Genomic DNA, 23,855 nt, shown 5'->3' on the forward strand with positions numbered 1-23,855 from the left:
TCCAGACAAACAATCAGCCTGCAGTGCTTCACTGGGCATGAGGGTCTTGGCAAGGCGCCATTCACTATCATTAAAAGTGTTTATAAAAAAATTGTTCATTTTTGGCCAGCTTTTTTTTCCAAGGCCAGGCCTCCACCCCCACATCTTCAGTGGAATGTGTTAATAATTTGCTTTGTGGAGATGAAAGGCTCTTTGATAGGAGCAGCATAAACACATCTCACTGTGCTCAAAGGTCTTTGTCCCACAATAGAAGCATAGTTTCTGTACAGTGGCTTGAACGGAAAGAACAGACACATTTCTGAATCATTTTTCACTCTTTTTTTCTGCCTTTCCTTTCCTCTACACACACACACACACACACACACACATATGCACACACACACACACACACACACACCACACACACACACACACACACATATGCACACACACACACACACACACACACACCCACACACACCCACACACACACACACACTCATATTTTAATCTTCCTTCCTTTCTTATAGTCTGTTGCAGATCTTTCTGTGAAATGCAAACAAGGAAGTGGTTCCAAACAAGAATTCCTCACCAATATTTGCAGCAGATGGATCAAAAATACCAGCCAGTCCCCACAGTCTGTGGTGTCAGAAACCAAAAAAACATGGGTCTGTCCCAGAGTTTATGACTGAGCACAGCTTGGAGCAGGGTGCAGCAAGGGAGAGGGGAAGAGTCCAGCTGCTATTATCTTCTGATCCTCTCTTCAACAGCAGGTTGCAGAGCCTACTGAATAAACACAAATGAGAGTTTCTAATTCATCTGGGGGGAAAAAAAAACACTTAAAATTACTTGAAAATGCAGTGTATACTAGCAAGCACTGCCTAACTGTTGTCTCCTGGCTATAACAGTGCCTCCCCCTCCCTGCCCAGTTTGAGCCACTGTGTGCATCTTGTCTATACCAGCACTGCCCTTTTGAAAGCACAACCTGTTGATGCTGAACCATAGTATCAGTCCTCAATGATCCTGAGTAGATAAAGACATAATTGAGATGTGGCCTGGTTGACATGTCAACACTTAATCACCAATATTGTCTTGAGATATTAGCACTTCAGGACATCTTTCAAGATGAAATTTGTGTAGGCTTGTTTTCTTACATTTTTGTCCATTCTTTTGATAAAAAGATGGTATACAGTCCTGGCTTTACCTGTGTTCTTGTTTTCCAAAAGTGTTCACTGCCCTCATGCTATGTCTCTATCTCTACTCAAGAGATTATTTGTTTTTCTATTCATGACAGCCGTCACTAAAGAAAAATCAAATTATTTTACAGATGTGTCATGTTACACTTCTGAAGCATTACCACTCAGCAACTAGAATAACGTGGCCAGACAGGCTGAAGTGACTTGAGTGCTTATGCTACTTTTTTTTAAGGTAGTTTAGAAATTAAAGGCATTTAACCCCTGCTCCCTGCAGTGTTAAGTTTTATATGTTGCACACTACATGAAGACACATTTGGGAATGGACATCTGCCCAATAGCTCAGATTGCACTCTGCAGCAAAGCAGCTTCATTCTAGACATGCACAGTCACCTATTTCCTTCTGGAAGAGACAGTACTGATAGCCAGTGCTCTACCAGTGCTTTTCACATATATGTTCTGTTTTAAAAAGGATTTTAAATTCTAAATTAACTCTGCTCAGAAGGCCACTGCTGAAAAGAGGTACTGAGGTTTGTTAGCAAAAATGTAAGGGTTGAGGAAAAATATAAGCATTGTAATTTAAATGTAGGCTTGCCTCAGTACAAGAAAAGCACACAGTCTCTGAGCTCACCTGAGGCAACAGGAGTGGATAGCTTTAATTCAAGTCACCAGCTGTTAAGTTTGTGTTGTGGGTAGAGGGGAGATTTAGCATCTTTAACCTACAGCAGCTCAGCAAGTGCTAATCTGGTCACTATGTGCAGCTAATCTTATTCTTTACTGTCATTATTCCTTCCAGCTACTCTTCAGCTAACATAATTGTAGCTTGTTATGAAATAGTCCTGATAAACACTTCCTCCCATGAAATAGTCTCTGATAATATTAATAGCAAGTCTGAGTTTCAGCTGTGGCTCTAGTTCTCCATTAGGAAGAGAGGATAGCTTTATATTTATTATATTTATTTATTATTTTTTATATATATACACCACAGTCAGGTGTTTGGACTGTCAAGGAATGAAGGTGAGTCAGGACCTCATCTGATACTTTCACATCTTAAATGGTGTGGGATGAAAGATCATGTATTGGAAACACTGCTGAATGAATAAGGACAGCATGAATTTTAGCTCAAAGGGTTTAGCTCAATATGTTTAGCTCTCAGCATGAGAGCTCTGGATGCACCATTCAGCGTAAAGTAACTCTTAATAAGACAGTTTGCTGATGTGCCACTGCCCTTTTTATTTTTTCTAAATACACCTTTCCACAACACTTGGTGAAATAGTAATCATGTATCTTGATGTGGTTTCAGTGCAAAACCACCTGAAGAATGGCAGTTTCACTTGGTCTCAATTTAAGCATTTTGGCCCTATTCAGAGCAGAAACTTAGGGAGTGCCATGATACTGTGGAGAAAAGCAAATATTTGCACAACCCATAGAGACCAAGCAGCATGCACTTTAAAGCAGACCTATTGTGTGCTGCTGCCCCCAGCCAGCATCTCTGTGTTTGTGGTAGGAGTAAAGCAGGTTGGACCTGCTATGATCCTCTCCTGTGCAGTGGCAGCCTCTGTCAGATAAGTGGAACAAACAGCTTTGGGGGGGCAAGGGAAAGGACAGCATTTTAAAGTGCAGTTGAAAATTCATCAGAGCTTCTTTGCATGCATTGTGTTTCAACATACCTCTTATTCAGAGTGGCTTTTAAGTGAAAGCTGTTTTCCTGCAGGGGTATAGTGCTAATGGGAGGTTCCTGAAAGAAAGGATCTTCTGCTTGGCTGCTTGGAGATAGTTATATTTTCAATCTATACTGAAAAACACCCAGGTTTTTGTCAGCAGATTTTTCATTCACTTGCAGGCTAATTTACAAGCCCAGCTCCATCTGTAGCTACCCACAGGATAAGGACAGGCTGTTGGTAAAAAAGGCTAATGTCCTGAACAAGATTTGCTTTACATGTGATGCGTTGAATGTTGGCAAACATTCTGCTTAGCACACACTTTGGTTTCCCTGGCATGCTCTGAGTTAACGTGGCACAGTGATGGCTAGCTGCTGCCTAGGAGGAGTCTGCCCTGCTCTGACCAGCCTCCTTACCCCAGAAAGAGTCTGAGATCCACAAGCAGAGCTGATCTGAAGTGGGCTTTACAGCACGACCAGTCCCTACCAGTAACAGTGGAAATTTGTCTGCCCACACAGGAGAGGTTACAGAACTGAACAGGAGCACTTGGCTAAAGAGCTGGTATAGAGAGTGCCCAAGCAGGAAAATAGGTATGACAGAGTGAGCCCAGCCCTGTTCCCATCTGAGTCTGTGAGCAAAGCTGGATAAAGAAGGAACTTGAAATATGACTTGGGTGCCTGAAATATAAAGCTACACATTTTTTATTTGTTTCCAGACAATGGACAAAACTGTGGTTGCAATTTTTGTTCTGTTCTTTTTCTTGTATAAAAACATAGGGAGTATGGCCAAGCTTCTGATAATTTTCCTCTTTCCCTAAATTAAAAAAAAAAATCTCTGAGGACATATAAGCATAGGTTGGCTGGATCGCAGCTAGAAGTAGGAACACACCTTTGGGCTGTAAGTTCTAATCACAGTTTTCTGTGTTTTAGAAAGAAAAACCATAACAAACAAGCAGTCATGACAACCTTGGAGAAAACTCTCTTTCATTGTTTGTCGCTATTTTACTCAGACAGTAGTATGAACAGCTAATAAAAAGCCATTGCTGGAAGGTAAAAATCAAATGCCAAGTCTCTTTTCATCAATATGAAACAACCCTGCTCATGAAAGGACCAGTCCTTCAGCCTCTGTTCATGTGAAATGTGTTTACTCACAACTGCAAGGACTAAAGTATTAAGCGCAAAAAAATAAGGCTCTTCTGTGTGCTCAGAGAAAGAAAGTTGACACACTGTGTATTTTCAGCGCAGGGTAAAAGCAGTACTTTGTCAGAATTGTGAAATATAAGAGGGACATGGCCTTTGCAAGCAGGAGAGCAGTGGGAGCCCCCATCCTGTCCAAGCCTGGGTGCAGCCATTGCAGCTCTGCTTGTGCTGCAGCACACTCCCCATGCTTCTGCAAAAATAACACTCCAGTGCTAATTTTAGCATCAGTTAAACACAAAGCAATTCAAGGCATCCACAGTGTATTTCATGAGGACAGTATTTCTCTTTTGCTTGTGTAGTTCCCAGGCTGCAGTGCCATTCTGTTCACCAATCTTAAACAAACACCGCCCTTGAGATTTCCTAAATAGTTCAAAGTGGTGTCTAGGGAAACATCAGAAACATAGATATGGAAAGCCTGGATATGTTTCAGATGAAACCACTTTGAATGTCCATTTTTGTGCAAGTTCTGGGCTGGATGATAGTATAAAGCAAGAGTTTTTTGAGATAAACTTGTCAGGAATGATGCTATGATAGCAAAGTTTTTTAAATATTTATTCCTGATAAGATTTTCACAAGCCCTTCGGTCATCATTTCATTCAATTTTTAATACAAGAAATGTTTGATGGGGAACAATTAATGGTTTTGAATTTTCAATGCCCTTGAAGTTCTAACTGGAATAGTTTTTATGTTGTTTCCCTGCTTATTTGTTATAAGGAACACATAGAAATACATTGACTGCAGAAGCCAATGCACAAGAGGCAGTAGTCCAAAAGTCAGGTTTGACAGCAGAGGCCACAGTTACCACAGTTATTTTGTATTCTAAATAAATACATGGAGGAATTGCAGTAACTGGGATGTGCTAGTCTGCAGCACCAACACCATCTCATCAATGGATAACCACGGTTTACATGTGCTGGCTATCAGTGCCTATAAACACCTATAACACCTGAACCTTAACTCTGAGGAAATTTAAGAGGGCAGCTCATCTGTCAAAAGTAACAGCAGAAGTCACTAACATGAAAAGATCAAACATGGGACAATACCTCCTGATTTCCACTCCTCATTTTTCTCTTTAAAAACCTCTTGGGACATTCTCTGACCTTTCTTCATCACTGTCACAATCCATCCATAGTTTCAGGAATGTCACAGGTCATGATTAAAATAGCTGCCACTTTCCCATCCCTTTTGTGATATTTTTGAAATGCGGGACAAAACTATGTCTCATGTATCCACAGGAGGGAAATCCAAACTTCTCCCTCTGCCTTAATGCACTTCCCCATCTGCCACACACATTCTGGAAGCTGGAGAAACATTCTGAGGAATTATGACCACAAGTCTGGTTTTATTCTTGCTCTCTTTGTGAATATGGTCCACTTTTAGAGAGAGGGCACTTGGCTAGTAGGAGTTCTGGACTGACCTGGTTTGGTCAGTCTAGGTTTTTTGTGACAATGTCATTACATAGCACCATGACAGTCAGTCCTGTGCTCAGGGCCCTGAAGGTCTGGGCAATCCTTCTGTGGCCTTTTCTGTGAGTCCTATGAGTCCTATAGCTAGACCCAGAGAAAAAGATCAACCTTGCTTCTCTTCAATGTGCTCAGAGCTACAAAACTTCCTCCAGTCCTTATCCAACAAAAGCCCACCCACTGGACCATCCACCAGCCCCAGTAAAGTTCGGTCCAGAGACTGAGCCATGGACCACATCTGGCTAGCGCAACCCTTTTGCATGCACCAGCAGGATATTAAGCTCACAACAGGTCACACATACGACATGTGTTACAAGGTAGCCCACTAGTTGCCTCAGGATACTCAGCTTACCAGGAAATCTTGTCCAGAATATGGATGTTTTGGCAAGATGGACAGGGTGCCGGGGAGCAGGATGGTGTGAGGAAGCTGCTGATCAGCCCCAGGAACACAGTCAGCACATGGACAAGATGAGACTGTGGCCAAAGACAAAGAAAGCAAAAAGTCTGCTGTAGCTGGGGGATGGAGGTTAGGACAAGAAGCAGGTGGCCCCTCTGTCCTACCACTGTCGCCCAACACTGTTCCTTTTCTTCTGTTCTCTCTCATTCCTGGTCCCAGCTGACTTTTGGTCCCATTCCAGGCCTGCCTGCTTGCTTAACCATCCCCAATCTACTGTTACTAATGTTTTTATTGGCCAAAGATCTAAAGACTGGCTCCCCACCACACTGCTGTTGCCTCGCCTTGTGGTCTGCCCTTTCCTTCCTGGTTCCATTTGTTAGGATCCTTGGCCAGAGCAGCAGCAGAGGCGGAGGGCTGCCTGCCCTGCCTGCAGTGTGGGGGAGCTGGGCTGGGTGGGGACAGGGGCACAGCTCCCAGCCAGCATCCCCAGGACAGGGCAGGCAGCCTGGCAGACAACATGTGATGGGGAGAGCTCCGCATGGGCAGCAGGACACAGGCTGCAGCCAAGAGGCTAAATGCCAAATTTCAGTGGTGGCAGGAGGAAAGAACTTCCTCAGCAGCCAGGCAGGAGCTGCTGCCATCCAGAAAAACACCAAAACTAGGCCTAAGGCAGCTGTTTCCCCCCATTATCCCTTATTTTTGTTTCTGAGTTGGTCAGTCTTCTTCAATTAAAGCAGCTAGCCATCCTAGCAAGCTGCCCCTCTTATAAGGGGTTTAACAAGAGGCATAGATGCAGTGGCACAAGAAAAAATCATACTAACAATTTGAAATAACTCCAGCTGCTGAGGGAATCTGCTAAACAGAAAACATAAGGGGTCTACCCATTCAGTTTAGTGGAGTTTGTGTGTTTTCCACAGGTTAAAACTGATTTGAACACATCTTTCAGAGAAAGAGCTATTCCTCTGCCTTGATAGGTAATCATAACCATCAAGTAGAGGGGTTACTGGCATTTAAAATGAATTTTGAATTCCTTTGGCCACTTCTGGATGTCAGTGAGAAAACTGACAGGTCCAGACATGCAGCTTCACGCAAGTGTACTGCTTGTCCAATGAGTGTGTATGTTTTGGAAGACTACATAAACAGAAAACTGTCCCAATGTAAAGGGTCTTATTTTATTAGCAGTATCTTATTATTTTATTAGCAATAGAAGAAAAACTCAAATGAAGCTAGCTGTCTTACAAAATTAAGTGCTCTAGACTCCTCCAGTATTATTGACATTGAATTATAATGTTTATAAAGGCATATAAATCTAAATTTTGTACACTTAATATTTACAGGACACAGACCAGTCTCTAGTGAATCTGCTCCATTTCAAAAGTGTAACTGCTAGATTGATGACTGTACTGTAGCTTCTCCTGAGTTTTTATTTTAAATAAAAGCACTTTTAAAAGCCACTGTGTTTTACATATAACCTAATCTTGTGGAAATGCATCCCATGTGCTCTGATACTTCTTTCCAGTAACAGCAGATGAACTCATATTTGTATGACCCAGTAGCATATAAGTGGGATATTGGAATTAAGCTATTTAGACTTCCCAAGGCTGAGGTATTTTGATACTGATGCAGAATGGGAACTTGAGGAGCATGATTTTTCATTTTGAATTTAGGCAGGTACTAAGGCAAGGCTTCTGAAGCTAACAAATCTCAGACACGTGATGCCCAGTGGCACATACAGTTTTGTGCCTATGACCTTGCCAGCTGCTTGCCTCGCACCTCTGGAGCTTATAAAGTCTGTAAAATAAATGTGCAAATGGTAGGATTTGGCAAAGGATCAGCATAAAAATGGAGGTGAAAAAATCTTCATGTGAAAGTATGTTAAAAGAGAAAGCAGAAGTTTTGAAATCAAAACAAATCCACTTGTCTTCTTGTTTCTGTTTTCTAAGAAGAAGTGAAAACATTACAACACAAAGAAGGCTGCTGCCACTGGTGTATTTAGCATCAGAAAATAATGAAACACTTGTAAAAGCCTGTCATGAAGCCCCTGCAGAAAGCAATGAAGGGTGGATTAAGGGAGAAGGACCTGTGTCCTTAGAAGTGAACCTGCTGTTATGCACTATATGGTACAAAAATAGCACACACAGCATGCTTGTGTATAAATTGCATGTGAAAAATTGCTTTTGAACAGGAAGCTCCCCACTACAGGAAGCATCTGGAACTGAGTCTATTGCAGTCTATTATTATTACATAAAACACTACACAGAAGAATGAATGCAAAGATTTTTGCTAGTAGATCGGGAGAAATCTAGAGCTCCACAACCAACCAAGTAGGAAAATATGTAGGTCTTAAACCTATCTGAAGATCTGAGTCATTTGGCAGGTATGTTGATTGATCAAATGGAAGTGGATCTGGAGTATACAGCAGACTGATTTCTGCCCCCCTTCCCTACAAAAGGGTACAAGAAATCCAGTGGGTGGGACCAGGGGAAGTTCAGATAAGCCAGCAGGATCTCTGTGCTGGTTTGTGCGCTCATGGACACAGGGCCAGAGGCACAGACCTGCCCCAGTGCTCCTTCATGATCAGGAGAATTGGCTCGTGTGACTTTGTGCCTAATGCTGATGTATTCATAGTTTGCCTACATTTCTTGCTCCCAGCTGAGTCAAAGGAATGTTCTTTAACCAACATTTGTTCAGATGTTGAAAAAGGAAGTTAAAGTATCCACCAATTTATTCTGTAGCACATTACTGAATGCATGACTAAGTATGCAATGCAGCTAACAGTACCAAAGCCTGAAATATACACAGAAGAGCTACATAATAAGAAGGATGTTTTCCAGTGCAACTAACTGTTTTACTTCCCACATAATAAAAATGAAAAATATGAGACTTGCAACAGAACCTTTTCAATCTGTGATGCTGCTATGGGATGTGTTATCTAAAATATTCATACAGAGATGGGTAGCCAAGGGATGTGAATATCTCTCACCACATTGTGAAGGCTCTGAGTAATCACTTGTCAGATGTTAACATTACATAGAATACTTCAAAAATCAATGAAGAAGCCAGAACACGTTATACCCACTTACCACAGACTAATCAACCAAGTAAGCTCAGATAATAAACTAATCATGACTCACTGAAATAATTAAGGATTCCCTTCTCACATGATAGTGTTGGAATTCTTTTTTAGAGAACTGCATAGTAAACACTATGCATGTGTTCAGACAGTTGCTGGATTTGAAAAACAGCCCTTGTTTCTGAGAAACTTTGGTAGCCTTTGTGAGCAACAGTCAGTGACAAATAATACGAACAAACAACATATGTTCAGAGAGGTTTTCATGGAAAGATCACTTGAGTGTGGAGGGGGAGATAAAAGAGAACCTGATAACTGGCACTTGAGAGTGGCTCTGTAAACTGTGGGATTCATTTCCAGACAAATGTTCTCTCTATCCTGTTTGCACAGAGCAAAAGTAACCCCTGATGACTGATTACATTAACTGGATGTTATATTAACTGGATGTCTGCATTCCACAGATCTTTCCTGAGGATTTATACCATACCAGGTCATTTCTCATATTCATGGTTAATCTAGGATAAAGTCAGAAAACAGCTTGACTTTTTCTGACAAACTTCCAACAAATGTTACAGTCGTACCAGTTGCAGCTTTCTGGGTAGGTTGATCCTCATTCATCATAGCTCTGTACACAGATACAGATACACACATTTTTGTGTTCACAATAGCTCAAACATTAATACAAGAGCTTAGCCCAGACTGAAATGAGACATGTTAAATTCTTCATTGTAAACACTGGATTTGCTTCTTATATTTAAAATAAAGTTCTGATTTCATCCTATTAGTTCTTTTTTGATGCTAATTTTTACCCATTATTTATTATACAATCCATTTTTTTTCTTAGAGAACAGCATCAAACTTTAGATTTAAAAGCAGGTGCAGGTGCAAGACTGGCCAGGGCCTAGTCTCAAACCATTAAGTGTCTGCTAACATTCTTTACATATTAATTGAGGTCAAATTTCTGGGAAAGCCACAGGAGTCTCTGACCTGAACTTAAAAGCCTTCTGAAACAATCCATTCTATTATCTATGCAAATTTGCCCTAACAGTACTGTGGACAGGGTAAACTATCAGTTCAAATTTCAGAGTCACTGTATGGTCCTTCAACCATAGACAACATTTTTTGCTGAGGAAAATACTATAAGCTCAACATGACTGAGAAGAGAGTGTTTCAGCTGCAGGCAAAGTTTTCTCCTAGTCTCTCCTGACCCCCACTCCCTAGACTTTTCCTGAGTGTAGGGCCCCAGACAGACAATGGGGCTACATCCCTGATCCCAGAGCACACCCCATGCCAAGCAGGGCTGGTACAGGAGCCAAACAACTTTATGTCATCAAAGCCTGAGTCTTCTGTGAAAATGATGCCTGACCATCACTTTAACAAGGGTCATTAACCTCTGTGGGAATGATAGAAGTTAATATTTTCCTTCCCTTTCCCCAGTTACTGTCCTGCTAATCGTTAAGGCAATTCCTGGGAAAAAGATGAGGGTTCAGTCCCTTGGGGCTGAGGTGAATTTACAGCCATTTTCTGTGTGGTGCTGCTTAGATTAAAATGGTAGATTTTCAGGAGAAAGCATAAAGGTCATTTTAGGTTAGATATTGCTTTTTTATTAGCTGCACATGACAAACTAAGACAGAATTATTTTAAATCCAGAAAGCACTCACATAACAATGACTTTCAGCCTCTTTTCTCTAGGGTTGGCAATTCTTGATGTAGCACAGCACAATGTAGTGGACATCAAGCATCCCAGGTATCATGATCAGAAAAACTCTGAATTCAGAAATTAAGATTTTAAAAAGCACACAGTGTTCATATATCAGTAAAAGAACCACATTTTATAGTTTATTGCAAGGTGGGTTTGGTTGGGTTTTTGGGGTTTAATTTTGTTTTCTTTTGAAAAACAACCTGATCAGAAATATAAACAGGCATTTGCAGAACTGCATTAAAATTACTCTTTATCTTTCATCACATTTGCCAGCAGCTCTGTTTCATTATAAACAGTGTAAGTGAAGCTGGAGAAACAATAGAGATGAACATGAACCCATGAAAGAATGATGCAAATTATTATGAGGAACTCTTGTAGGAAACTTTTTTTTCCTTTTGCCTTCTTCTGCACATTTGTGCACTTTCCTTGAGAAAAAGGGCATTCTATCCCATCTTCATTTTTTAAAAAAAATCAATATTTATATTTTGCGTATTTGTTTATAATAGAATTCTTACCACTTTAGGCGAACACATATTCTTCATACATCCTTAACAATTTTGCACATTCACACAAATCCTAGAGAAGTTAGATATCAATCTTATGACTGTGTGGGAAGTGGGAAAAAATTAGAAAAACTGGAATAAGAGAACAAGTGGAATGCCATTGAGTTTCTTGTAATTCCTGGCTTTCCAGTGCAAAATGGTATTTAATTCCACATATAAGTGTGCACATGTATGTAAATGTAGGTTGTATGAAGAGAGAGAGAGATGCATTTATTTCTTGTGCACTTCCTTCTGGCAGGCCTATTTCTATAGAATAAGCAGATGTGTGTGTGAGGCTTTATCTCTTAAGCACAACAAACCTCAGCTGAAGGGTATTCGACAGAGATGTCATGGACACTTGTCAGTTACATTTCATTTAAAACAAATCAATTTCTTTCCCCTTGGTCCCTCTTCACCTGTCATCTCAAATCATCTGCCAAATCTCTTTCACTGACACTACTTCAGCTTGGGTGATGATCTATTTCAGAAAGTTTTTAAAAATGTCTCATATATAAAGCTTTTATATATTTTCTTTTTGCATGGCAAATTTAGAGATACTTTATATTTTGATATCTCACAAATGACTTTGAATATTTTTATATTACTTGACCCTATGAATGATTCAAACAAAACACCTGTGCAACCCCCTTAGTACAGTGAAACATTTTGAATGTGAAGTTCATACGTGTGATATCAGGATATATTTCTTGACCTACATAGACTTAGCCCAGAACTGACCTAGAATTACTTTTAAAATTATTAAAAGTAATTCTAAACTAAAGTTTAAGATTATGCTCTATTATTTTTGTTTCAGACAGAAAAAATTTCTCCTTTGATTATAAATGCATACATTTGTGATGCCATATGATAGCAATGATATCATATCCTGTCCCGCATGCACAAATGGTTCAGCGTGTAAGAAGGGAAAGATACAAGTACTGGCACTAAATACTTCAGCATTTTTCATTTAGAGGTCAGTTGAAAGAACCTTGGAGCTGCAATCCTTAAAGTCTGACTGTCTACACTTTGCCTGCAGATAATTTACTGGCACTGATGCTAGCTGGACAATAGATTGAGGAATGTGTTACACATAGTTTTCTTAAATATTTATTTGTTGACACGTGCTACTAGGTCAGAGAGGCAACGACAGGGTGATCTGCTGCAGATCTCACTGAAGTTCAATAGACCCGGAGCAGAGATGCTCTCAGGCAGCAAATGGAACTAGCTCATGGCAGCCAGAATCTGCAACTCTCAGTACTGTGTGCACAGACCAGAAATATTGTCTGTCCAGCATTGAGGAGACTGAGGGGAGACTTCATTGCAGTTACAACTTCCTCATGAGGGGAGGCAGAGGGGCAGGCACTGACCTCTTCTCTGAGTGCCCAATGACAGGATCTGAAGGAACGCCCTCAGCATTGTCAGAGGAGGTTCAGGCTGGATATTTGGAAAATGTTCTCCACCCAAAGGGCTCCAGTTGAGAACAGGAACAGGCTCCCCAGGGTACTGGGCACAGCACCAGCCTGACAAAATTCAAGAAGTGTTTAGACAATGCTCTCAGGCACAGGGTATGACACTTGGAGTGGGTGCTGTGCAGGGCCAGGAGCTGGACTCAGTGATTGTTGTAGGTCCCTTCCAACTCAGCTTATTCTGTCATTCTGTGAAAAAGAACAACTAATAGTAGTGTGTTCCTTACACCTTAAAGCTCTATTCTGCAGCTAAATCTGCCCAGACAGAAGGAAAAGTAATACATTGGGTTCCTTTTTCTGAATTAAATCAATATTTATTAAGGCAATAAAGGGCTGTGGTAGTAGTAGTAGTAGTAGTAGTAGTAGTAGTAGTAGTAGTAGTAGTAGTAGTAGTAGTAGTAGTATTACTACTATTATTATTATTACTATTATTACTAATATTGTTATTTTAGGGCCAGCACAATGCTTGTACTCACAAAGCCTCCAGAAGAAAAAGAGCATAGAATAAGCCAACATCCACAACACTGTCTGGTAGCATTAGGCAGCATGATCAGCACTGCATAAATTGCCTATCTCCACCCTACATCCCCCAGTCCTACATCACACTTACCTTGGCAGCTACACCTCAGTTTCATACCAGTGATGCTGCTGGTACTTTGCAAAACAGCAGTCTCTTAATTTCAGATGCCAAGAAATTAAAGTGAAAAAAGCACACAATAATAGTCCTGCGGGCAAGAACTGCATGGGGCAAAGAGGACACTGGGGAGAAAGTGGTGCAGCACAAACGTGGCTAGCAGGGAACCTGGTTTAAAGCATCTCCAAGCTCTGCTCTATTCACAAGCACAGACACAGACTGACAAGAGGACACACCAAAGCAGACCAGATAGGTCACTGACACCAACTCCAGGCAAGCGTTGGGGAAACTATTCATGGATGACAAAGGATATCAGGCACAAACTGGGAAGGGTTACAATGATGGTCTCAATGACAATGATGATACAATGTGACAGAAAAAGAAATTATATGCCAGTATCTCCAGTATTTTCTTTATGTTTAATCTATTGTTGCTTACAAAAATGAAAATTAGTCAAGTGGCTGATTGGGAACTATGATTTTTTTTGTTTATTTGACTGTTTACCATGCTGCTTTCCAGCTATGTTAAATAGAGAGTATAGTTCAGCGCAAAAGTCACAGTCATTTTATTTTACTTATCCCTGACATGTTGTGTCTTTATCAGTAGAACTATTTAGATAGTGAACCTGCATCAAATGGAACCTTAGCTAAAATATGTCCTCTGTTTTATGTCAAAGTTGGCTGATCAAAGTTTTTGATCTCTCAGCTAGGACATCAAGGCCAGCATTTTTAATAACTCTCACTAGACAGAATAAAGTCCGTGTCTGAAAAAACAGGCAGGATGTTACTGATTTGTTTCTAAACAAACAGAGAGTTATAACAGCTCTTTAATCTGAAGGCAATAGATCCTGAGATGGAATGAAGTACCTAAGTGCCAGCCAAGTTCAGTGAAAAGTGAATAGAGTGTATGTCATAATTTACTGTGACGTTATTTTGTAATCTACAAGAAGGCATTCATTGTGTTGGAAATTCTTGAGAGAGACAGCTATTTGTGATCAGTTGGTGTATTTGATATATGTTCTTCCCTTTTGAAAGACTGACTCTTTTTCCACTCTTTATAAGGGTTTTTTTATTTATCTACTCAGTTATTTCATTATCCTTCAGCAAATGGGCAAATCACTAGAGTACTTTAGGTTAATAACTGGAGCACACATACCGTCAGCCTGTATTTATGGAATGCAAATGTGCAAGCTGTAATGCCCTAATCAGTGAACTCAGAACTTACTGTGGTTGAGAAGAATATCTTGAGGTGAAGACTGAAAAATAGCAGTTAGACTTTGGGGGCATTTCAGGATTTGCCCAACCATGATTAGATAAACTAAATATTCTCTTTCATGGTGACATTCATGGAATTCTTTGAAGACAGTAAATGAGCAACAACTCATGATAATCAAAAGAGGATTAGAGAAAGGTATGTCAGCAAAATTCAATAAACATATTGTTTAAAAGTTGAGGAATTACATATATGTAATTCCAATGCTTTGTTACCAACCTTACAGTAAGATAAAAAAGCATTGCAATAGAACAACTAATGAAATTAAGCAGGACATCTAGATCTGAGTGCTTTTCGACATTCTGCAAGCAGCATGCTTCATATTTAAGTTGCAAGTTGTTAAGACACAGTAGACACTTTAAAACAAAATAAAAGCAGATTTCAAGGGACATAATCATGCGATATGCCAATTTATTAAAGCCTTGGTAAAAAAAAAAAAAGCACACAAAGAACTGAAGTCACCTTCAGACCCAGGATATCTAATGAACTAAGGGCATCATTTTAACTTATCCTTACTGACCTTTCAGAGCTGATGACTGCAGCTTTGTTTTTGCAAGTTTCTGCATCTTTACCTTCTGAAAAGCAAAACCACAGATGAAATTGCTTTAGATCAAGCTGGTATGCTTTATTTTGTAAGTGCTCCAAACATACTGAAAGACAGTTAATTTATCAATCCAGTGAGCACTGAAAATTTATTGGGTGAACTTATAGATATTGCTTGTTCCATCACCCCTCCCCCTAAAATCAGGGAAGGGCAGAAAGCACAAATAAAGATGTATAGAACTTAGAGGGAAAACAGCAATACAAACATTATATGGATAGACTGAAGTTGTCAGTGGTATCAAGCAAAATCCAGCTCAATAAAAGTTTTTATAAAATAGGCTGCTAGCATAACACACAGAAGAATTAAGAAATACTTTCTGCAGGTTGATAAAGCGTATATCACAATGAGCTTTCTAACAGACCTATCAGTAATGCAAAAGTAAGAATTGGTTTTGGCATGCCCTCAGCTGGAAAAAAAAGTGTATTAAAGGAGAATTGAGATATCTGAAGTCATTGTTTGGATGAAAAATATAATACTATAATTAAAAACACCATACTTATTATAAATGCTAAACCATGTGCTAAAAATATGATAAAATTCAGCAACTGAACAAACTTTCAAAGAACTTCCCATATACCTACTGGCATAAGCCAAATTTAGCTTCTGCATGACAACATTGTGGACATTGTCTTCAGCTATTCAGATACTTCAACTTAGTGAATTCATGACAAAACAAAAAGGTGAAGTATATATAGCACTGTGAAATAAATACCTCCTGAGAGATAGGGTTATCTTGGCTTGGATTGCAAACTAAATGTAAGGTAAATTTTATCAAAGAGTTCAGAAATTCAAAAAGATTTTCCAGGAACTGCTTACATTTCACATGTGACTTCAGTGATTACAGAGAACATGCCCTCAAGAGTTACTCTCTTTATTAATGTTAATCTTGCTCAACTAATTCAACCTGATTGAAAGGCAAACCTGTATTTTCCACTAGGAGGGATTTTTTTCTTTTTTCACAGAAACTGGAATAGCACATGAGCGAAACATGTCTAAGATAAAGTCTGTATAAATAGAGGATATGTTTTTGTTTCAGTGGCTTTGGGTAATGTTCCTATAGTTTGACAGCAACTTTGAAAACATTAAAAAATCTGACATCACACCAATGTCATTTCTTAACAACGGGAATTTCCACAGAAGTTTATAGGAACCATATCATAGTGCAAGAGTTTGTAAAGACACCAGTTCCATGACCCAGGGGCCCTGGAGGACCACTGAGTACTTTTTTAGTGTTGACTATTCAGAATGGCCTGATTTCATTTCACTTTGAAATCCTGCAAAAGAAACACATGAAGCATGTTTCTCCAAGTACAATGCTATTTCTTGTATTTCTCATGTGTCCTGCATATTAAGAATGCCATTCATCTGACATGCTTTTTACATTTGCTCCATGATATGATTAGCTGTGTGCTAACAGCATCTCTTTTTTCTCTTGGCACTAAGGGACTCCAGAGTGCCTAACTCAGAACCTGGTATCTTCAGTGCAAATAAATATCCACAGCATAATTTAGTGAGATAGATTACATCTATATAATTCCAAGTACAATATGCTTTATTTACAAGTACACATTTATTCTGAAAGAAAAGGATTATCAACTATGTAATGCACTCTCTTCCTTCTAGGAACTCTGTCCAAAACCAATGCCAGTTTACAGGAGGGAAACTCTACCTTCAGAATTTACCCTGGTCAGCAAAGATAACAAAAAACTACCAAACTTGTCCAGTTATATTTTACAGGAAAGTAAACATCTTCTATTGCAGCAGTAGCTGGATGGTTTCTTGCATCACAATAAATTATAAGCGTCAGTTATTTTCCCTGACAAAAATTTCAGAGATACAGTAAATTAGCTGAGCTCTATGTTTGTTTGTCTGCACAGTGTTAAGCACCATCAGAACTCACCAAAGAGTTACCTTTATTAAATCCAACATCTCTGACTTAAAACAGCGTGTTACAGTCATTTTTGAGGTAAATATGATAGGAAATTTGAAAGAATGCAACCTGACAATCTTTTCATGACTTTTCTGTTCTGATACTGGATATCGTTTTAACAGTCTGGTCTGTTTAGAATATTTTATCTAGAGCTATAATGTATGGAGGGAAAATATTTTTTCCCAGAATGGATTTGTAAAAATGATCAAAAATAACAAGCTCCATGGACTAAAGAGGCTTTCTCTCAGCAGCCCTTGAAACTTGTTATTTTAATGTTTCTTGATACTAAAGTTTTACCCTGGCTATGTAAAATATGCTACCATTTCACACACCATCTCATATACTGGGAATTTTAAAATCAGACAATGAATGCTTTCTGATGAAACTGAGGTTTTCATGCCAAATTTCTTCTAAACATTTATCTTAATTTATTGATTAAAACTTGTTTGAGCTGTCTCCAGCAAACAGATACTTGGATCAGCTAGCAAGGAATCAGACAATGTATATTAAAAATTTAGCAGATGCCCTCCAAGCATGTCACATTCTCCTGACCCCTCACCCACCTTTTTTTTTTTTCCTACTTAGTAATGTGGATTTGTTTCCACGATTGCTCTCCTTTTGCTGATAGGCACAGGAAACAATCAGAACTGCCTGCAGAGAGCATGCTCCTTTTCAGACTGCTTTAGGTCCAGAGATTAAGGATCTATTTCACTCACAAACTCCTGTGTGCCAAACACAGGGTGCCTAGGGTTAGCCCAACTTTTCTTTTTGGGTAAAATGGTGTCAGTGATGCTATTCTGGCTTTCAGCATCTGAGGATCTGCCCCGCTCTGCTGCTGTTTGATCAGGAGGAATGATAAATGTATATCCCCTTGAAATAAAATCAATCTGGTGATTAACCAGGTCTGTCAGGAGAACCAGACTGACATTTTGCTATTTACTAGTTCCAGACATGGATCTATATTTGCCCTATGGGAGCTAGAATTGTGAGAGCATGATTCAATTGAACACTTTAATTACAACACAAGTCCAGTCCACTAAGCTGATCTTCCCTTCTGTGACTGACTCAGAGAGAAGCTGATCTATGACTCCAGTCTCCCTCTGTGAGACACAGTAGTATTAGGCATGCCCTCAGCAGCTATTGGAAATCCAGGAAGAGCCTTCAAGTAGGTTTCATATGTTTTAAGAGAGGGCTTTAGAGATAAGGTATTTTTATTAACATAAATAAGGGGTTGTTTCCTAATACAGTTTTGGCAGTCTTTCAGGAACGATGGCTTGCAATGCCTTCACTATCTGAGGGAGAAGGGAAAGCTTCCTTGATAAGTCTTTCCATTTGGGAAGAGCCACAGTAGCCAGATAATATATATTGTTGAGATGTGAGTGTTCAGCTCTCCTAGATGAGCACACAAGAGAGATGACCCCGGGGACAGAGCCACTATTGCCTGTTGCTCACTGTGCTGAAATTGATGTGTGAGTGAAGCACCGGGCAAATACCACTTCCTTGCATCACCTTGTACTGGACAGTCTTCCTCCCTCCTCCCTTCTCTCCCTCCCTCATTCCTTTGCTTGCCTCTCCATGTTCCACTGAGAGAACTGCAAAAAGGTATATATAAAAGCTGTGGCAGAGATAACAAGTGAAGGAGTCATAGCAGGTGTTCAGCATTAGAGTACCATCTGGGGCTGTCTAATACCAGCTAAAACAGTCTCCTCCACACCCGCTCAGAAGGGTGGGATGCCACAGTTACTCGAGGTCAAGCAGGCAGAAAGAAAGGAAAGCAGAAACTCTGGCTCAAGCTTGAAGATGTTTACAGGAGCCAGCAAGACTGACCTATGCTATTAATTACTAGGCACTATTCATACAAGTGCCAGCTCACATTCTTTCTCTAATTACTTTCACTGATGTATCGTGAAAGTATCGGACATCTTGAAATCGCCCTTGACTCTGACTGTGTGAGCCAGATACCAGAAATGCAGTGCAAACCACATTAGCAAATACAGGAAAAGTGCAGACCCTCCCTATCAAGATTAAATTAAGCTGAAATATTTCTCATCCTCCTCAGACAAAAGATGAACAGGCCTGAGGCCACCAGCACATACTGAAACTCAAGCACCTCTCTAAGCCTGGCACATGAGCCTCAGCAGGTTATTATCAACATTTGAAAGGTGAACCAATACAACTGAGTCCAGGCTTCGCATCCGCTGTTTTGTTTGTCAAATGTCCCCCAAGTCTGGCATTATTTACTTGTCTGTATTCTCTATCAGCTACAGCTCCTGGGGGAACTTAGTGATTCTCTGCTCCAAAACATGGTCACTGCTAAATGCTTCTGCAATAATGGTCAGCTGAAATGCACACATTTTGCATCTGACTATACTGTGATGATCAACTAGAAAAACACCTGTAAATTCCTTTAATATAAGAATGCATTTGACTCTGGATCTACTCTTTTATTGGGAAATTAACATGTAATCTTTTAAATTATAGTTCATAACAATTAAGGTATCGCATATGCTCAAACTAAAATATGGTGAAGATCTACAAAACCAGACTTTAGATAAGTGGAAGATGATGAAGCTCTCTCTTTTCTGCTCTAGTTTTTTTAGGGGTTTTTTAGTAACTTATTTGTATATTTCTTGTTAGGTAAGATTTTATTAGGCGCTCTAGAGAAATGCTAGCCAGCTACTTGCACTTGTAGTTCACAAAGTTGAAAAAAAAAAGTGTTATGATTCCAAATGAACCATCCAGATGAAGATGAGAATGGCTAGCCTGATTCAGAAAGCAACCTGTGATTTATGCCATTGCATTGCACAGCAGAGGATTTATCCAGAACTGATGGTGCATGCCATGACTCACTGGGGATACCATGCCTGGCAACACTGCTGGTCATTCATACTGTCTCCTCAAAGGTCCAGACCTCATATTTCAGAGTTAAAAAAAAAAAAAACCTAAAAAAATAAAATAAAATAAAATAAAAACCCCAGAGGAGGTCCATAAATGAGATTTTTAAAAGTATATTCTATAACTGCCTTTTAAATATATGTACAGCTCATAATGCTATCAGTAGGAAAAGAGAGATCTTGAAATTCAATAGACCAGAACTGCATTTAAGTTTCCCAGATTTCTATTTCATATGAAGTAGACGGTAGACGATTCTGAAGAGCTGAAACCAACAAACTAAATCATGGAATAATTAAAGTTGGAAATGTCCCCTAAGATTTCAGAGTCCAATCAATAATCCAGCACCACCATGGTGTCACATCCACACACCTTTTGAACACTTCCAGGGTTTGTGAGTCCACCACTTCCCTTGGCAGCCTGCTGCAGTACTAGAGGCATTGGCAAGGATTTGGGTGGACTTTGAGCTTACCCAGCTGGCTGAACACTGGCTGAATACTTTGTAAGTCTCCACCTTATCACTGTGTCATCTTGTTCTACTGTAAATACATGGACTTTATGATTTATTTTACCTGCTGAGGTTATGTTTGATCATCATGTCCCCTTTATCATTCTTCAAATGACAGAATCAATGAGTTAGGTAAGACAAATATTCTTTAATTATATTCTCCTCATACATGCTGATTTTTATTTTAAAAAAGGATCAGTGTGAAGGAAATTGATGCAGCTACATGCAATATGTATATATACATATAACTTTTGTCTTTGTTATTGCCATGTTTGTAACACTAAGAAAACCATGCAAATATTATAAGTACAAAATCCATAGGGCTCTTACAAATTTTCATGTATGTTGCATATTCAAGGCCAGCAGCTACCAGTATGATCACCACCATCACACAGGAGTCAGAGGCCATATCTTTCACTGTAAGCTCCTGGCGTTGATTCTTAGGATGCTAGGAAAAAAGTGGATGTGCTGTCTTGTAACGTGGAAGGGATAAAACCCAAGTGCTATAAATTTTTTCCTATATATTTCAAAACCACACCATGCTTTCTAAAATCAACATGTACATTTGTTCAGAGATTTGGATTCCGTTACTGGTATCACAAAGGCAATATGCTATTATTTCTAACTATTATTATTTTTCTAATTGCAATACATAGGAGTCAACTGCAGATGGAGCAATGAAAGAAAATCTGCACAGATGAGCCCTCCTAGGCAGCCCCTGCTTTTATAAGCAGTCTCTTGGTGCAACACAGTAACATCTCAGCTAGTTTTGCATTTTGTCTTAGAGTTTTGAAAAGGCTGCTCTTGACTTATATTTCTTTAAACTAGATCCCAATGTCAGTGCTAGGCTTAAAACTATGGGCCTCTCTTCAGAAAAGTATGCTTTATCACAGATTATAGGCATTAGAAAATAAATGATGGAAAAGACCTCTGATACAATCTTGTCTCTCCTCCTGAGCCTCCCCTGAGCATGCGGTTGTTCTCCACAATATATGTCAGGCAGCTTTGTTCTTTCTAGTTTAAATGAATTTCAGGCTTTCATCAGACTCTTTTACAGTCTAATTTATATTACTATCATGACATCTATCCAGATGTTCAGCCTACATTTTACTATGCTGTGTTTCATCCAACAGTTTTGAATTGTTGTCCTTCATTCTAAGCAAAAAATCAGGATTCATGTTCTGTTTTCTTAGAAAGTGCAAAGAATCTGGACTTAAGTAGAAAATGTAAGTGGGTCTCAAGTGCATACTGAAACTCTCTCAAATAGTAAAGGTGCTCACCGTAATACAAACATCTCCACCACAGAACTATTCAGAGCAAGAAATAAGTTAGCTCTTTTCTAATAGTTTCTTTCAAAATGACCTTCCTCATTGCAATTTTCTGGTTTGGTTTGGTTTGGTTTGGTTTGGTTTGGTTTGGTTTGGTTTGGTTTGGTTTGGTTTGGTTTGGTTTGGTTTGGTTTGGTTTGGTTTGGTTTGGTTTGGTTTGGTTTGGTTTTAACTGCAGTCTGCACACATCTTCCATTCAAATACAATAGGTACATTTGAATTGTAGTTGAATAGACAGTTATTTCTACGAAAGTGTGTCTATTGTGGAGTTTTCCTAATAATGTCTTTTTAATTGACTGTTGTAAAAGCACTTCTGTGCTAGCACTCATGTTTGCACTGTCATATACTCTGCAGCATCCTACCTCTGATCTTGTTTTCACACCATCATTTGTCCTCCAAAGCATTCTGCTTCAGGCACCTACATGCCCTTCAGAAAAATCTAGTCGGCACCCACCCTAATTAACAAGAAGTGTTATCTAACTAATCTCCTTAGAGAGCATAATCCTGATTAAAATGTCCAGGTGACCAGTATTTAATGGGATGAGTAAAAACATGGATCTAAAGAAAATATGTGGGTTTAATTGGTTTCAATAAAATACTGTGTTCTTCTGAAGGCTGTTTACAAACAGCATTTACTAAAAAGAGTTCACAATTGTTTTTAGTCAACTGCACTTTCAGTACCTTTTCAAATAAACATATTATGTATCACAACAGACATATTAGGCTGGCCACTATATATATGTGTGTTAATGTGTATGGGAATGCTGTTTACAGACATTCGTACATACATATGCATGGACTGGCTGTTGTGCTGTTGTGTTTATAGGATTCTTAGCACTCAAAAGAGAGAAGTGCAGTAGGAACACCGAATTAGTTGCATTTTTTGTACAAAGAGAAGAACCAACACTTGGAGAGTGCTGTGCATCATACAGCACATCAAAAGCTATACCTATCCCTACCTATACCTATCACTCTTCCTCACTCTGCCTTTACTTGGTTTGGCATTGTGCACACTTTCTACTAAAAAGTGTGTGCCCCAGTCACTCCTGGAGTGGTATTTTGCTCCAGCTCTGATGACAGCTCTTTGAAATACAGTCCTCCTTGCTCTAAGTACAGTGTTGCAGCAGATTGTGGTAGAAATGGCCTTACTCTAAGCTAGAGTTTTCCAGTGTTTGCTAAGCAATTTAAAGCATGCTAAGCTTTATAGCCTCTTTACAGTCTAAGTAAGAACTTTATTGTCTCTCCTCTTTTAAGAACCCTTCTACCAGAAGAAAAACAAACCTAAGATACTTCATAGCCTTTCTGGCATCATGAAAAATACTACTGGCAGGAATTTTGTACTATAACCTCTGCCTGCTATATTTCATTTGCTTTAGTAATTACAGGTCTAAATTCATCACTGCCAAAAATCCATGGATTCAGCAGAAGACCACCCTATAGCAACCTCTTCCCCAATTTTAAGTGGCTGCTGTACATACTCAGGCTTAGCTCTATATTGACAATGAGGTCCTTAGAAAATGCTCATAGAAATAGCTCCATCCTACTAGTTCTGCTACGTATATATTTATTCCAGAAAAGTTTTTCATTATTTCATTCAGTTGATTTCACAGATCTGACTGAGAAAATGCATTTGTTTCTACTGGAAGAAATCGCCACTTTTCTTTCTTCACTGTGGCAGATATTCACCACATTCAAAACATCTTCACTAGCTACTGGCTTCTGTAACATCTACATGGAAGGAACCAGAGACAGAACCTCAGAGAGATGTAGGTCCCTGAGCACCAGTGATAGAGTTCTTACACTTGAAAGCACCTGCTGCTCATAGTTGCTGGAGAAGACGCTATGGTAGATTCCTATTTGCCCCATAAATATTGAAGCTCCTGTAGTATCTTTGAAGATAAATGTCTCCAGTGCCTCTGTCATCATGTACCCTTGTTGTAGAGTTTTGATGAAGTGATTTCATGTAGCCCCACCTGGGCTGAGTTATAAATTTGCCATGAATAATGCAGAGATCA

At 39.4% G+C, this 23,855-nt stretch overlaps 1 long non-coding RNA gene across 1 annotated transcript in view; it reads right to left on the reverse strand.

Moving 5' to 3' along the window:
* Positions 1-463: 463 nt before the first annotated feature.
* LOC127061072 (uncharacterized) overlaps positions 464-23,855 on the reverse strand; it is a 56,486-nt gene continuing 33,094 nt past the window's right edge. The window contains exon 4 of the long non-coding RNA XR_007780504.1: positions 464-765. This is a non-coding gene — a long non-coding RNA (uncharacterized LOC127061072). The remainder of the gene's footprint in view (positions 766-23,855) is intronic.

This window comes from Serinus canaria, chromosome Z (genome assembly GCF_022539315.1).
Source record: "Serinus canaria isolate serCan28SL12 chromosome Z, serCan2020, whole genome shotgun sequence".
NCBI classification, from domain to species: Eukaryota; Metazoa; Chordata; class Aves; order Passeriformes; family Fringillidae; genus Serinus; species Serinus canaria.